This window comes from Cinclus cinclus, chromosome 6 (assembly GCF_963662255.1).
Source record: "Cinclus cinclus chromosome 6, bCinCin1.1, whole genome shotgun sequence".
In the NCBI taxonomy this organism is placed as follows: Eukaryota; Metazoa; Chordata; class Aves; order Passeriformes; family Cinclidae; genus Cinclus; species Cinclus cinclus.
Window position 1 is genome coordinate 36,206,855 of NC_085051.1, and position 13,951 is coordinate 36,220,805.

General features: G+C 41.4%; 1 protein-coding gene across 4 annotated transcripts in view; it reads left to right on the top strand.

Moving 5' to 3' along the window:
- The first annotated feature begins 311 nt into the window (after positions 1–311).
- The window catches only part of ARHGAP5 (Rho GTPase activating protein 5), a 49,261-nt gene continuing 35,621 nt past the window's right edge, over positions 312–13,951 (top strand). For 3 of the 4 annotated variants that reach the window (XM_062494694.1, XM_062494697.1, XM_062494698.1), the window contains exons 1-3: positions 312–350; positions 1,223–1,305; positions 12,547–12,653. The gene's annotated coding sequence lies outside the window, so the exon portion shown is untranslated. Of the gene's footprint in view, positions 351–1,222; positions 1,306–5,466; positions 5,547–12,546; positions 12,654–13,951 lie in introns of those variants that run through there. The other variant, XM_062494695.1, reaches the window with a different exon arrangement.

The window sequence follows — 13,951 nt, forward strand, 5'->3', positions numbered from 1 at the left end:
GCAGAAAGCAATCAAGAAAACCTTCTCACTCTCAAATCTCTCTTCTCCCTGTACTCCTATAACCAATGTGCCTCTAAACAGAAAAGCCTGAGCTGTCTGAAAGCACACAGGGAGACGTGGTGATAGCAAAAGCAAGCCTTCTTTATGACCTTGACCCCACGAGTCTTTTCTGGTATCTTCTTCTCACAGCCCTCTCCTGGTTCACCTGTGATAAGTGTAATCTCTTCTCAGCAGCTCCCAGTGCTTCAACTCACTGATTTCAACAAGCAAGCAAGCACGCAACAGAAGAGGTGCTGTTCATACAAATCTGTCCTCTCCCTTCACCAGACTGATGCCTGTGCTGAATTGAGGTATCATCAGTAAGCCCAGAGGAACTGGCACCAGTCTGGCAGCAGTACCCCCTGTGGGCTGGACAGGATGCTGGGAAGGGTGTGCTGGGAGGGTGCAGCAGTGGCTCGGTGCTCTGCTATGGCCAAGGCTTCTGTAAGGCCAGGATAGACCAGCCAGGGGCTTGGGACAGGAGCTAAAAGTGGCTCATTATAAGTAAAATAACAAACTCAAACAATCCTCTATTTCTTTCTCTATCTACTCTATGCTGAGCTAGGCAATCACTCTTCAGTGTTTGTTCCATTAGAGTGAGTGTATGTGTGTGTGTGTGTGTATATGTAAGTGCTAAACATACTCGGGAAGTTTTGGGTTTTTATTTTTCTTTCTTTTCCTGGACTAACGAATACATGTGAGGTGCCTGGCTAATTTTCTTTCCCAGTTAACTTTTAGAAGAGTAATTATGGATTCCATATTTTTTCTTAGTCTCCCTCTCATGCTCCGTTAGATCTTTCTGCACTCATTTGGGATTTTCCAGCCCCTGGAAGTCAAGGAGTTCATACCAGCAGAGTGGAAGATATCAAGGCTTAGAAAAAAGCAGGCCTTCATAGCACAAAATAGTGAATGTGTGAATTGTGTGAATTGTATGAATGCTTGATTTTGCATAAGCCAGGTTCATTGCAATCACTGATCATGCTCTTGATGTTTCTTTGAAATGGTAGATGATCCAAATTAATCAAAAAATGGTGATCAATGTAGTATGATATTTAAAAGATCAATAAAATATTTGTTTAAAAAAACACAACCCCAAAATCTAAACTCCCAAACTAGAACAAGGGTGGAGAAGGAGAGAGGTAAAAAAGGTGAGTTTTCTACCTGCCCTTTTTTTTTTTTACAGGTGTACTGATGATCAGAAAACCAGTAACGCTGGTGAGCTTTCCCTTCAATGCCATGGAATTATGCAGTGATGTGGGCCTCTTAGTAAGTAAATGCTTCCCATTAGAGACCAAACTGGCTCCCCTTAATAATTTCATATGATGGTGTGAGTATTTATGCTTCTATTTTGCCCTCTCTTCCTTTCTACAGTTGTTTTTACATGCAAAATGAATTAACATGAGCACAGATAGTAGAACAATTTTCAAAGATATTCTCACAAAGAAGGTGCTGTAACATTGATTCTTAAACTTTATGCAAAACAGTGCCTCTCCCCTGAAGTGAGACAGGCCTGGCAGTTCTCTTGTTTAATGAGGGATGTTGGGGAAGGGGTCTGAAAAGCAGCTTGTAGTAAAATAATATGTGCAGATTTCATGTTCTGCAACCACCAACAGCACATTGATTTTTGGTTCAGTACACTGGTAAGATTGCTTGTTTTGCACTTCCAAGTGCTGCAATGAAAGCAGTGATGGAGGAGTGAGGGCAATTAAGAAAATGCTGTACCCATGAGAAGTATGTGCATTGCTCATCTGACTTGTGGTTTGAAATCCACCAATTCCAGAACCATGAAGAGATATGCACTTGCTTCTCATCTGGCTTCAGATCACCAGAAACAGAGGAAATTGATGTACAGGCTACTAGAGCTATACCAAGTGCTTACTTTATATTTGTTTACAATCAGCCCTCGAAGTAGGAGGATATTTCTAAGGGGAAATCTGCTACAGGGAAAGGCTCAAGTAACAATAGTCATTATAAATAACAAATGTTGCAAACCATTAATGACCTTCTTCTGAGTTCTGAAGGTTTACTAAAATATTTCTTTGAACTGACTTTCTGTATAATTTACAAAACACTAACCTACGTAAATTATTAATAGTTTTTTATTATTATAGTTTATTTTTATGCCTTCTCTGAGTTACTGTGCTCCCTGTATTCTAGTCAGTCACTGAAAGGGCTTTTTTAAAGATTTTTTCTGACAAATATTCACAAATATTTCTGAACAATTTATATATAATTTTATATTAAAATACCTTATTAGAGTTGCTTTCATTTATCTTACTCCTTCATTAGGGACATGAAATCTTTAAGTGGCCCTAAAAATCTAAATATTATGCTCTCATAATGGCATGAAATGACCTGTTTTCTCATGTATTTGCAATTTCTCATCACTTTTCCTTTGAAACTTTATAAACCTTGCATGTCTTTTTAATATGCATCTGAAATGATCTATGGGTGTATCTCTACCTTATAGTTAACATTAAACTGCAAAGTTGTAAAGTTCATAGAGCCTAGCAAAACCACTGTGCCACTAATCTGCTTAGAACCCTGCTTTTTGGTTCATTGGACATAATTATGGACTTTTTGTAGCTTTATGCAAAATCAAGGAGCTTAATAAGCTCTGCAATACCATAGCAAGTTGCCTACTGCAGCCTGACAGAATTTTGCATGCTTCCTGGAATGCCACAAGCAAAGTGAGTTTCTGCACAGCACTTTTCTCTGATTGTGATGTTCTGACGTGAGGAAATCTATATGAAAATCAATTTCTGGCTTTACAGTCTTCCTGTGTTATATTAATTTTTGGAGGACTATTTAGGATCAGAGGAAGAAGAATTAGCTGATCTAATTCTGCCTGAAAACCTGTTTGTTTTTTCTTCCAACAAGGAGTGCTTTTGGAGCTGGTGGTGTGTCTTACCAGGGTAACATCACAGGACACCACTGGTGCCTGCTGCCTTTTGTCTGGCTGCTGTGCATCCTTGTGAGGAGGGTCCCTCCACACTCCCTGCAGCCAGTGATCCTGCCAGCTATTTCCAACTGAGGCACTTCTTGCTGGCCTTGCACACTTCAGGGTTGAGCTTGCTGGGAAAAACTTCCTGCTATCCCCAAGCCTATAAACCTTGCTGAGTTTTTATTTAAACTAAAATCAGGATCAATCTACAGTCAATTCCTACATGAGAGATCTCCTACCAAAATTCTCTAATATTAACTGTTTATGGTAATTAATACCTAAGCAGAGATTCAGAAGGATACAGATTTCCTTTAAATTTGTGTTAAGATAAGAAATCTCAAAAGTTGTCGCTGTTCTATGAATATAAGCTTTTGATTCTGGAAATGTGAAATAGGAATTTAATACTCCAAGGTATCTTGGTTATTCCAATGTAACACCTCCCCCCTCACAAAACTCAAAATCAGGTAATTCAAATTAAAATTAAGTTCTGGTTTTATGTTTGTTTAGCTTGCTTTATTTTTTTTTGTCCTTTCTTTATTTTTGTATATTAGGATGTGACTGCAAAAATTCTTGAGCAAATGCTGCAATTACAATGTCAAATAATTTTACATTTTCTTAATGTGGGCCTACATAAGATGAGTATTTCTACAAATATTTTCATGTAAGGCAGTGTCCATCCTAGGCTGTTCAGTCAAATTTAACACAAAAAGTTTTAGCTAGTTAGAATTTTCTCAAAAATTCAAGTTTACAGGCAATATGTCTTTAGAAATGATCTAATGTTGTAAATCTTTTAATTTTCAGATGTAAAACTTTAAGATGTGCATACAGTACGTCAAACTGCACAGAATTAACCATATTGTTATTAAATATTATGATTACAAATATAACAGTCAAAACTTGGACTGTGCCAAGAAAGAGGTTGCTAGTAAAATATTAATTTGTCCCTTTGTATGCATACATATAAACGATCTTTAGTAAGAAATGATGCACAGAATATGCATTTCTGTGTGCACAGAAATAAGATGTATGTGCATGATGACCACAGATGTCCTGTTCCCTGTGGTGGATAGATTAGGACCAACTTTTAGCTCTTTTATATGTGCCGTGCCTCACCTGTCACTGCCTGAGGAAACCCAGCTCCAGAGGCAGGAGCACGAAGCTCCTCAACCCCATCCCTGTGGGGTTGGGGTTTAAGTACAGCCCTAGAGGGCTCTGAGAGTGGGAGGGGAATTCATCTCCTGCAAGCCATGTGGGGACCCCTCCAAGTGCCTGTGCTGCCTTGAGTTCTTAACCTGACTGCCAAGGTGTCCATGGCCCGGTGTGCCCTGTGAAGGAATGTCCTACAGGGAGTCCCAAGGTGTCCATGGCCCGGTGTGTCCTGTGAAGGAACGTCCTACAGGGAGTCCCAAGGTGTCCATGGCCCGGTGTGCCCTGTGAAGGAATGTCCTACAGGGAGTCCCAAGGTGTCCATGGCCCGGTGTGCCCTGTGAAGGAATGTCCTACAGGGAGTCCCAAGGTGTCCATGGCCCGGTGTGCCCTGTGAAGGAATGTCCTACAGGGAGTCCCAAGGTGTCCATGGCCCGGTGTGCCCTGTGAAGGAATGTCCTACGTGTTGTCCCACAAAGATGTGTGTCCCATCTGCTGGCTGCAAGCGGCCCTACTGCAGTGCTCTTTCTCTTTTTAATGATTAACAAACGAAAGAAGCGCTGTATTACATTGGCCAAACCTGGGAAATGTTGTGAAAAGCTACAGCAGGCCAGGCAGGAGAGGAGCTGGCTCAGAGGGTTGACCAAAGCAGCATTTTGGCATCTTTTTGGCATTTGGCATCCTTCCATCCCAGTCAACCGCCAATTTCCTCCCTTGGAGGCATCGCTGCTGGCTGTAGGCTCAGGGTAGGCCCCAGTTTAGGCTGGCCACCACCAGACAGAGCCGGTGGCCCGGGATTAAGCCCGTGGCCGCCTGCACACCCCGGAGGCACTCACGCTGCGGCGCCGCTGCCCGAGGCGGGACTCGAACCCTCGTCTACAAGACTCCCGGCTCCCCGCGTTACCCGTGCGGCCACCAGGGCACGAGCGGGGGCGCGCCGCGCGCGCCCCCGGCCGGGCCCGGGAGGAGGGGGGAGGCGGGGCGACGCGCGTGCGCGCGCAGCTGGGTGCCGGCCGCGCGCGCCCTCCCAGGCTTCCCAGGGAATCCAGCGGTAGCAGGAAGAGGCTCTTTCCCGCGCACGCGCAGCTGGCCGGGCGGGCGCGCGCTGAGCCGCGGCGGCGGGAGGGAGGGGGGAGGGGAGGGAAGCTGCTGAGGTAAAGTTAGGGGGAGAGAGAGACTCCGTCAGCGAAGCGAGAGCCGGGGAGGCTCGGTGGCCGCCATTACTGAGCGCCGGGGAGAGAGCGGAGAGGCGGGACGGGGCTGCGGCGGCCGGGAGCGCTCGGGAGCTGCGGGCCGGAGAGCGGAGAGAGCCCCGCGGGGAGGAGAAGCCGCCGGGGGCGCCGGCGCGGAGAGAGCGTCCCGGGAATGCTGCCGCTCCCGCCGCCGCCGCCGAGGAGCCGGATCCCGACGGCGCGAGGTGAGGGGAGGAATGCGGTCCCGCGGGAGCCGGCCCGGCCTGAAGCGGGGCGGCCGGCCCGGCAGGCGGAAGGGGAGCGGGGGGAGGAGGCGGCTGCAGCCCGGCGAGCCGGCGCGGCGGCCGCTGGCTGTAACCAGTTCGGAGGGTTGGGGCCGCGTGGGGAGCGGGCACCGGCCCCGCGCCCCCCGCCCGGCCCCTTCGGCCCCGCCGCGCCACGGAGGGCAGGCGGGAAGGGCAGGGAGCGGAGTGCCTGGTCCCAGACAGGTGATGAAGGCCTGAGCGATGGGAGGGTCTGAGCCTGCTGTACGAGGCTGCCAGCTGGTCACGGCTCTCTAGGGAGAGAGGAAGGCAGGAAGGGGAGCTTCCCTGCTCCTCTCTTCCTTCCTCATTCCCTTGTGCCTACTCCTTTCGCTTCCTTCCTTCTTCCATTCCCACTGCCTTCCCCCCTTTTCTCCTTTCTCTGTACTTATTTTCCTCTTCATTACCCTCTAATACTCATTCACGCCTTCTCTGTTCTTTTCTTCCTCTACTAAATGTGAACAGTTGTCCATCCCCCTCCTCCTTGCTTTCACCTTCAAATATTGCTCGAGATTAAATTTCGGAAAACTTCACTCTCCTAATGATGTGTGTGCATTTCTGTTTTTCCACCAGGTGGATTTTAAGGCTTTGGAATAGGGTAGCCAGTTGCAGTGTTGCAGCTTTCAAGCGTTTTGAATCTCTTCAACCAGCATAACCTTTAGACTCTCTCCACCCAAGGGAATCACCATAGACATACAGATGTAATGCCATGGTGCTGTAGCTGTAAGACATAAGGAGTATGAAACACTGCTTTGATTAAAGAAGGAAGCAGGACTATATAGTTATAAACAGAAGACATACTTGTCACCTTCTCCCTATAATACACCCCACCCCTCTGTTCCCCCCTTTCTTGTTCTCTCTGGTATCACTTTTGATATCAGTGTGGAATATTTCCTTAATAAGTAGGAGGGGAACGTTTTTAATGTAGACCAAAATAGGCCTGTGGGGGAACGTGTGTATTTAGTTTAGTGTCGTGCAGATAAACTGGGGGATTTTTTTTTTTTCCTTAATAAAGATCTTTGACAGAAATTTGAAAACTCTACACTGCAGAGTAAAAGCAGTAGAGAGAGAACAGCGTTAGCTGGTCAATTGGACGTCCATTTTAAACCTGTGCATTGAAGCCAGTTGCAGCACTGATGCTTGTGTACTTATTTCATAAAGAATGAGGAGTTAATAGGTGGCTTTTTTGCCAATAGTGCTGTCTTACCTTCTGAAGAGTCTTCCGCATGACAGTTTTCAGCAGTGACATCAGTGACCAGAGTTAGCTACCTTCTGATAAAACCCATACTTATTTATAGTACATATCTAAAGTAAGGGTATTACAAAGGTTCATCCAGGTGCATTTTTGTAAGGGTTTACTTTCATTTTTGTGCTGCTTTGAAAATTATTTTTAAGAAGTGCTAAAATTATTGAAATTCTATTTTTAGTACTCTACTAAAACTCAGTGTGACTAGAGCTCAGAAAGTATGATGCAAATGAAAGGGTTTTCTTTAAAACTATGTAGTACTTTAGGTATGGGAAGTTGTTGGAGCATTTGTAACATTATCGCTAACTTGGTTTAGTATAAGTTGCTTATAAGCGTGGAGCATACTGGGCTGAAATAGCTTTTTTTCCCCCCTAAAATATCCTTATCTAAAGCAGCTGCCATTGTTGTAAAATTCTAAATAATTGCGACCAAATGCTTACCACTCCCTGGTATTGGACTTTAGCTAAGGTGTTGCATGTGTAACATAATCCAATTAAATACTTTAGGCTCAGACTAAATTGTTTTAAAATGCTATATTTAGCACTAACAGAACCAAATGCTCCACATGGTTTTCATGCTATGTGCTTTCCTAAAGCTGTAGGTGTTTTTTCTGTGTGCCGACTTTGTAGAAATGAAAAGCAGTGATCATAATAATAGATTGTTCTGTGTAAGTTTCCCTGTTGGGACTTATTTGAGTAGATAGTGCAAAAATAATTCCATTATGTTTAATAAAGATATTAAAAGGATGCTGACACTATCGTAAGGCTTCTAAAAGTACTTTCTTGACAGAAGATAAATCCCCTGCACTGGCATCCTTCAGGAATATTTTGGATAAAACTTCACAAAGCACTCCCATCACTCCGTTTAGTAGGCTGCTCCGCGGCGTGTCCTTGGGGTTCTGTGCAGAAGGCGTTCTTGGGGGGTGACACGCCGTGACCTCCTCCGAGAGAATGGCACTTCGGGGGCCAAACACCATCGCCAAGTTCTGCTGGCACGGTTACATCGGGCGAGCTGCGAACGGCCCCGCTTGTGGCCATGACGTAGCCGTGCGAGCGAGCCCGCGGTGCATTCCTGCTCGGTGATAAGGCAGGAATGCTTTCCAGAGGGGCCTGCGTCCCGCGGCCGGGAGGGCTCTGCCGCCAGGGGGCTTTGGCCGCGCCGTGCCCGCAGGGAGCGCAGCGCAGTTCAGGGGGTCCCGGTCACCCCGGGAGCTCCGGATTAGCGCTCCCGGGGCTTTTCCCTCCCCTGCGGCTGTGTTACGTCTCTCTTAGTGGGCACACAAAATACTTAATCACTCTTTAACCACTCTTTGTTTGGTTGGTTCTTTTTTTTATTTTCTCTTTTACTCTGAGAATTTTTAGCCTAAAGGTCAGTGTAAGTGAGCTGGAAGACTACTGCATTTTACAGATTATTATTTGAACCATCTCATCACTTCCTTGAATTTACAGATTTGGTGAAATACTTAAAAGCGAGTTCATAATTCCTCGCAAGAAAATCTGAAACAACTGTGAAGTTATTTTGAATTTGCATGTTAACTGTGTTTTTCTAGTCACTGACATCTATTGAAAAACAAAATAATTAATCTGTGGCTAGTTCTGCACATTACATTTTGTGGTAAATAGGAGTTGTTTCTTTGGCTTTGAGTTAAAATTCCCACACATTTTTGCAGTTTTGCATCAGTTGACATTCAAACACGGCAGAAGAATGTTTCCATTTAAAAAAGCAATTTCTTCATGCACAATTTTTTTCAAAAGTGTATATAGCTTCGTTTTGGCATGTTATTTATTTAAGTTGGCTGATTTTTATGTAGAATATTATTTGCTGCTTATATGTGCCATTTCCCTTTCTCATTTTGTAATTTTAAAAAAGGGGATAACCGGTGTTGTTTTACACAGGTAGAAATGGCACCTATAGTTTTTGTGAGGTCAGACAACAAACTGAGATTTATGGTGTCGAGTCCTGGATTCTATGCTGCAGTTACTCATGAAGCAAAATAATATGAAATGATCCAGATCTGTGGATCAGTGAAATTAGTTGTAGTTGCCCATACCAGGATGTAAATTTTTCTTGTTTTTTTTTCCTCACAGGAAATGCATTTTAGCTATTTTTCTGTCCTTACTTTGATCCCTCCTTCTCCGTCTGTTTTCTTTTCTTTCTTCTGTTTTTATAAGTTTGTTTTAGTGATCCCCTTTGTGAAATTTCTCCATTAGTTCTTTTGTATTTTTCCTCAGTATCTCTCTAAATAAGCTTGATCAGGAGACTTGCAGAGAAACTTCACTGACCACTCTGCACATTTTTGGTTGGAGCTTATCCTATACAAAAAGAATTAAGAATGTATTACTTCTGTAAACTTGCCCTTTCCTTTCCTGTTAAAATACAGGCTTTGAAACTATATTGAATGATTTCAGATATTCAAAAATCTGAAGATAAGTAATTTGAGAGGCCTAAGTTCAGAATACTGCTGTGTTGGTAATTTGAGCCTTTGCAGTTTACCTTTTTATCATACCTTGATTTAATTTATGTAGGTTGGTTTGGTTTTTCTCGTTTGTTTGTTTTTTCTTTTTTTGTGGAGAGCAGTAATGATAATAGATGCCCTGGGACTTCTAGATTCCACCTAAATAATGATGTTTTGAATTCAGAAATAATATTTAGGCTCTGATTTAATTTTTGAGTAATACACAGGCAGTCTTCAGTGTATTATTATTAATAGAAGACATTTATTGAGCTTAGTAGGAACTAAGAGCTTTGAACTTCTGTTTTTAAACACAGTTTTTCGTTGCTTTATAATACGAAGTTGGGCAGTTGGGGTTTCTCTCTCTTTTTTTAATACATTGATTACTTTGCTTTTGTATGGAGAGAATTATCTAGGCTACAGAACTCCTTTAGGGATTATAGTTGGCTGTCATACTAACCAAATCTGAAATGAACAGCAGTTGGAGTCATCCATTCTGATCCTTCATTTCCCTAGCATGATTAATCAGCATACCACTTCAACTGAATTTCTTTTCAGCCAGAGGATCAGTGTTGTCCCTTACTGTCTTGCTGTTGCTTGGTTGAGCTTACTTTCTGATGAGAAATCTGAATGTTGTTTTTTTTTTCCATGTTGGCTGATACTTGGGTAGTTGTTGTACATACCATTATTTATAAATAAGATTTTAAGTATGGTTAATTAAGGTTACCAGCACCTGTGAAGGCAAGAATATTGGTGTGTTTGTGAAGTGGCCAGGACACATTAAGTGTTAGGATCTCAACAGACCTAGGTGATTCGAAATTGTTAAAGTGACTTTAGTGTACTCTGGTTTCATTTCTAAAGAAGATTTTCTCTTGAAGGGAAGTTTTCTTTGTCTTGCTTGGGTGAAAAAGATAACTCTTGGTAAATACTGTGTGAGAAATGACAACATTATGTTAAGGTACATCAGTTTTTTTTTTTTCCTGGTTGTTAGGAAAACAGTTGAATGCTTATTCTCTTTTTGGTAGGGCTATAGTTACTGTTGTGCTGATAGATCTTGGAAATTGGGTACTGTAGTAAATATTTTCCAATGCCAAGTTTTGGTTCTCTAAGAAGTATGAAGTGTGAAATGACTTTGTATAAGAACTTGGTGGCAGTACTAACTTGAATCCAGAGCTGTAACTTTCTTGGAGTCATGGTCCATGTATTTTGAGTGCACAACACTTTCAAATTCATCCTCCAGACCATTTCAGTGTTACCTAATGTGTTTGAATTTACTTGGTGGTCTGCTGTAGATGTTGCTGTATTGGTGTACATTGTAAAGCAGACTACGCTGTGATGGGCCTTCCATTCACACTTGCTTCTCTTTGCTTGGCTAGGTAATCTACAAACACACTTGCAAGACTATGCTGATTGAAACTAACCCCAGAAAATACTAATCCATAAACTGTTGTGTCTAGATGACACCACAGAGTGAGTAAAGAACTTGGGGGAAACAGTCCCTATTTTCCCTGTTGGCAGCTGCTTAAATAGTTTATGGTCATAAGCAATTGTGGACTGTTTCAGACAACATTTTTGCTTCAGCCAGGCTTAGAACATGTTAGGCTTAAAACATTTTTAGGTTCAGAAAGTGGTTTTGGAGGATATTGAGAAATACTCAAGGGTATTTATGAGTGATTTTCTTGACTGTGGACTCATCTACAAGTTCCTGTGCAGCCACAATTACTTAATAGCGATAGTTTATTAACTCTTAAAGTATTTATTACTTGCTAATAATATGGCATTGTATTCTAGTGTTTAGAATTCAGGCTTTGGGAAGCATGTATTTGTAAATAGGGCTTTCTATGGCCTCTTAATGTTTCTGACTGATGTTGTGGGGGTCTGTCTTTGAGCTTTGCCTTGTGGCAGTGCCCCTCAAGCCACAGATACATTCTTGCAAGCGGTGCTGCTTTTCTCTCAGTCTGTCTGCTCTTCCACATACTCTGAGTTCTTCAGAGTCCCATTGTCTTTTTCCTCATGAGCAAGTATCTGCTCTGCTCAGCTAACTGTGGATGTAGAGGAGTGGCACAGCTTGGAGGTAAGGGCAGGGAACAGGATTTACTGTCTACTCTATCAAGTGATAGAATTTAGCACTGAAGCTCAGCCAGGCTTAATGCAGGACTGATAGACTGCTGCCTATTGATTTTGGTGGTATTTGGTGTTACAAGATTAGTTATGGTATTGGTATATTGTTTATCAGTGTCGCCAAACGTTTTTTTCCAAAAGAAAACTTACTAGAGCAAAGCGATTCTTATTCCCAAAGCAAAGTGAAAATATTAAGAATATAATTGTAAATGTCAAAATACGAAAAAGCTCTGTTGTTTTGATGTAGTATTTAGCACATATACAGCATGGTACTGCATCTTGCTTAACAATGACACCTTTCCTTAGTTAAAAATGGCTTAGATAATATTCCAGTGCAAGTGCCTCAGGTTCCTTTCCTGTTCTGCATCATAATGTGTGGATCACTAGCCTGACAAAGTCTAGGTTTTGTGTGGATGCAAGGGGAAGAACAGTGAAAGAGAGTTCTGTTTTTGATTACTTTATAGTAGCATCCCTGCAGTGAGATCAGAAGTTAAAGGGGTTACATTAATAATTTGTACCCTGGTTGAGAATTCAAGATCTTCCAATATAATTATACTTTCAGTTTCTAATTTGTCACAGTTTGTGAGTCCTTTTAATTTAGTAGTGGTGTACTACAGGTAAAAGGGTTTTGAGGTAGACTATACCTTTTTCTTATTAATAGAATATATGTATGTAGACGTACATGCTTTTGTATGTTTTCTACTTAAGACTATACCAATTTCATCTTGCAAAGCTATGTTCTAAATACTATAAAATTCCAAATTATTCTGCACGTGATTAGTGATATAGCACACATTTTATATATTATCTGGGAAACTACATCAATTTTTCAGAACAAGCTTCCACAACCTAGGTATTGTTGAAGTATCAAGTTGAAATCAAATCACAATCACTTAGAACTCTGCCTTCTCTCAAATACTAACAGGCGTGCTTACAGGATTTAAACCCTCCAAATTTAGACAAAGACCAGCTTGAGTTTTGTTTATGGGTTTAAAATAAGGAAAACAATCCTCATGCATAGGTGAAGTGTTATACCTTCTCTGATTGCTGCTTCTTCTTTGATAAACTTGAAACTTTTAATGGTTCTTATTTTTTGTTTTCAGATCCCTCAGGGAAGGACCTACTGAAGGGCACTGTTTAAATGTGCGACATTACTGCAGGAAGATCACAGCAGGATAGTCATCTTGCTTTGCACTTCTTTTTCCTAAGGGTAAGTTTGGGCTTTAGGCCTTTATAATGTGTTTAAGGGTGAGGGTGGGTGAATAAGTACAAGCTGCTACCTTATTTTCTTTATAACTACGCTTGGAAATCTTAAAGCCTGTAGAGACGAAGTCCTACAGTGCATCTGTAGATGGTCCGAGATTGTTCCCCCCGCACTGAGGTCAGACACTTGGTATCTTTCGAGTGCCTCAAAATTTTCTGTTTAAGCATAGGTGTATTATTTTCAATCCTAAGTTTGAAATTATTTGGGAAAATCAAACAACCCCTCCTTTGAATTTGTAACAAAGGTGGGGGGGAGGGTTAGATGAACTGCAGTGTTTGCAATTTGTTATAATTGAATTAGGCAGATTGAATGAAGATAATTGAACTAACTTATAAAATTTCTGGTGTGCATGCTTTAAAACAGTACAAAACAATACAGTAAATTTACATTAGTGGTATAGTGAAATGGAAAATCTTCCATTTGGAGAACAGTTTAATAATGATTGCTTATTAAATGTGAAGCCATTACAATGTCAGATTTTTACCAGTTTTATTACTTAATTAACATAGATTTCATTCTGTGACTTTGTACAATTGGTGCAAAGTAGGAACTGTATTAAAAAAAAACAACCCCACACTGGTTTTAAATATCTTTAGTGATTCAGCTTCTAGTATGGTTAAAATCTCTCATGTCAGAACTTAAATGAAAGACTTATGTGTTGTCCCTTTGTCGGTGTCCCCTTTCACCTTACTCTTTGTACTTTCTTGCTTAAAAATGTATTGATTTAACAAAACATTTTGTAGATGGAGGAGGAACAACCTTTCCTACTGAGAATGTAGAGTTTCTGAAAGTATTGATTGTTTCTTATAAATGAATTGCAAATTGACAGTGTCTTCCTGATGAAATGAAGTAATCCTGTGGATGAAGATTTTTATGTTCTAGTTTAGTCCACATGAAATCTCTATTGTGCTGTGGCAAACAGAAAACATTTTATAGTGAAAGTGCTGACTAAATTTCTCATTCTAACAGTTTGAATGATGCTACTATGATAAGCTTTGGTTTAGAAAGAAAACACTGGGTTTATTTATAGTAATATAAATACTGCTTGTAAAGGATGCTATTTTTGCTAAGTATTTTTATTCCTGGTGCTCTTTTCTGTTGAGTCCAAATTCTGTGTTTTAAGAATATAATAAACACAGTGGAAATAGTGAAAAGCAAAATTTAAAATACAACTTGTCTTTATGAGTGAGTTTTTGAGTAATCTGATTTAACCGAAAAAAAAATTTCTAAAATCTGGTGTAAAA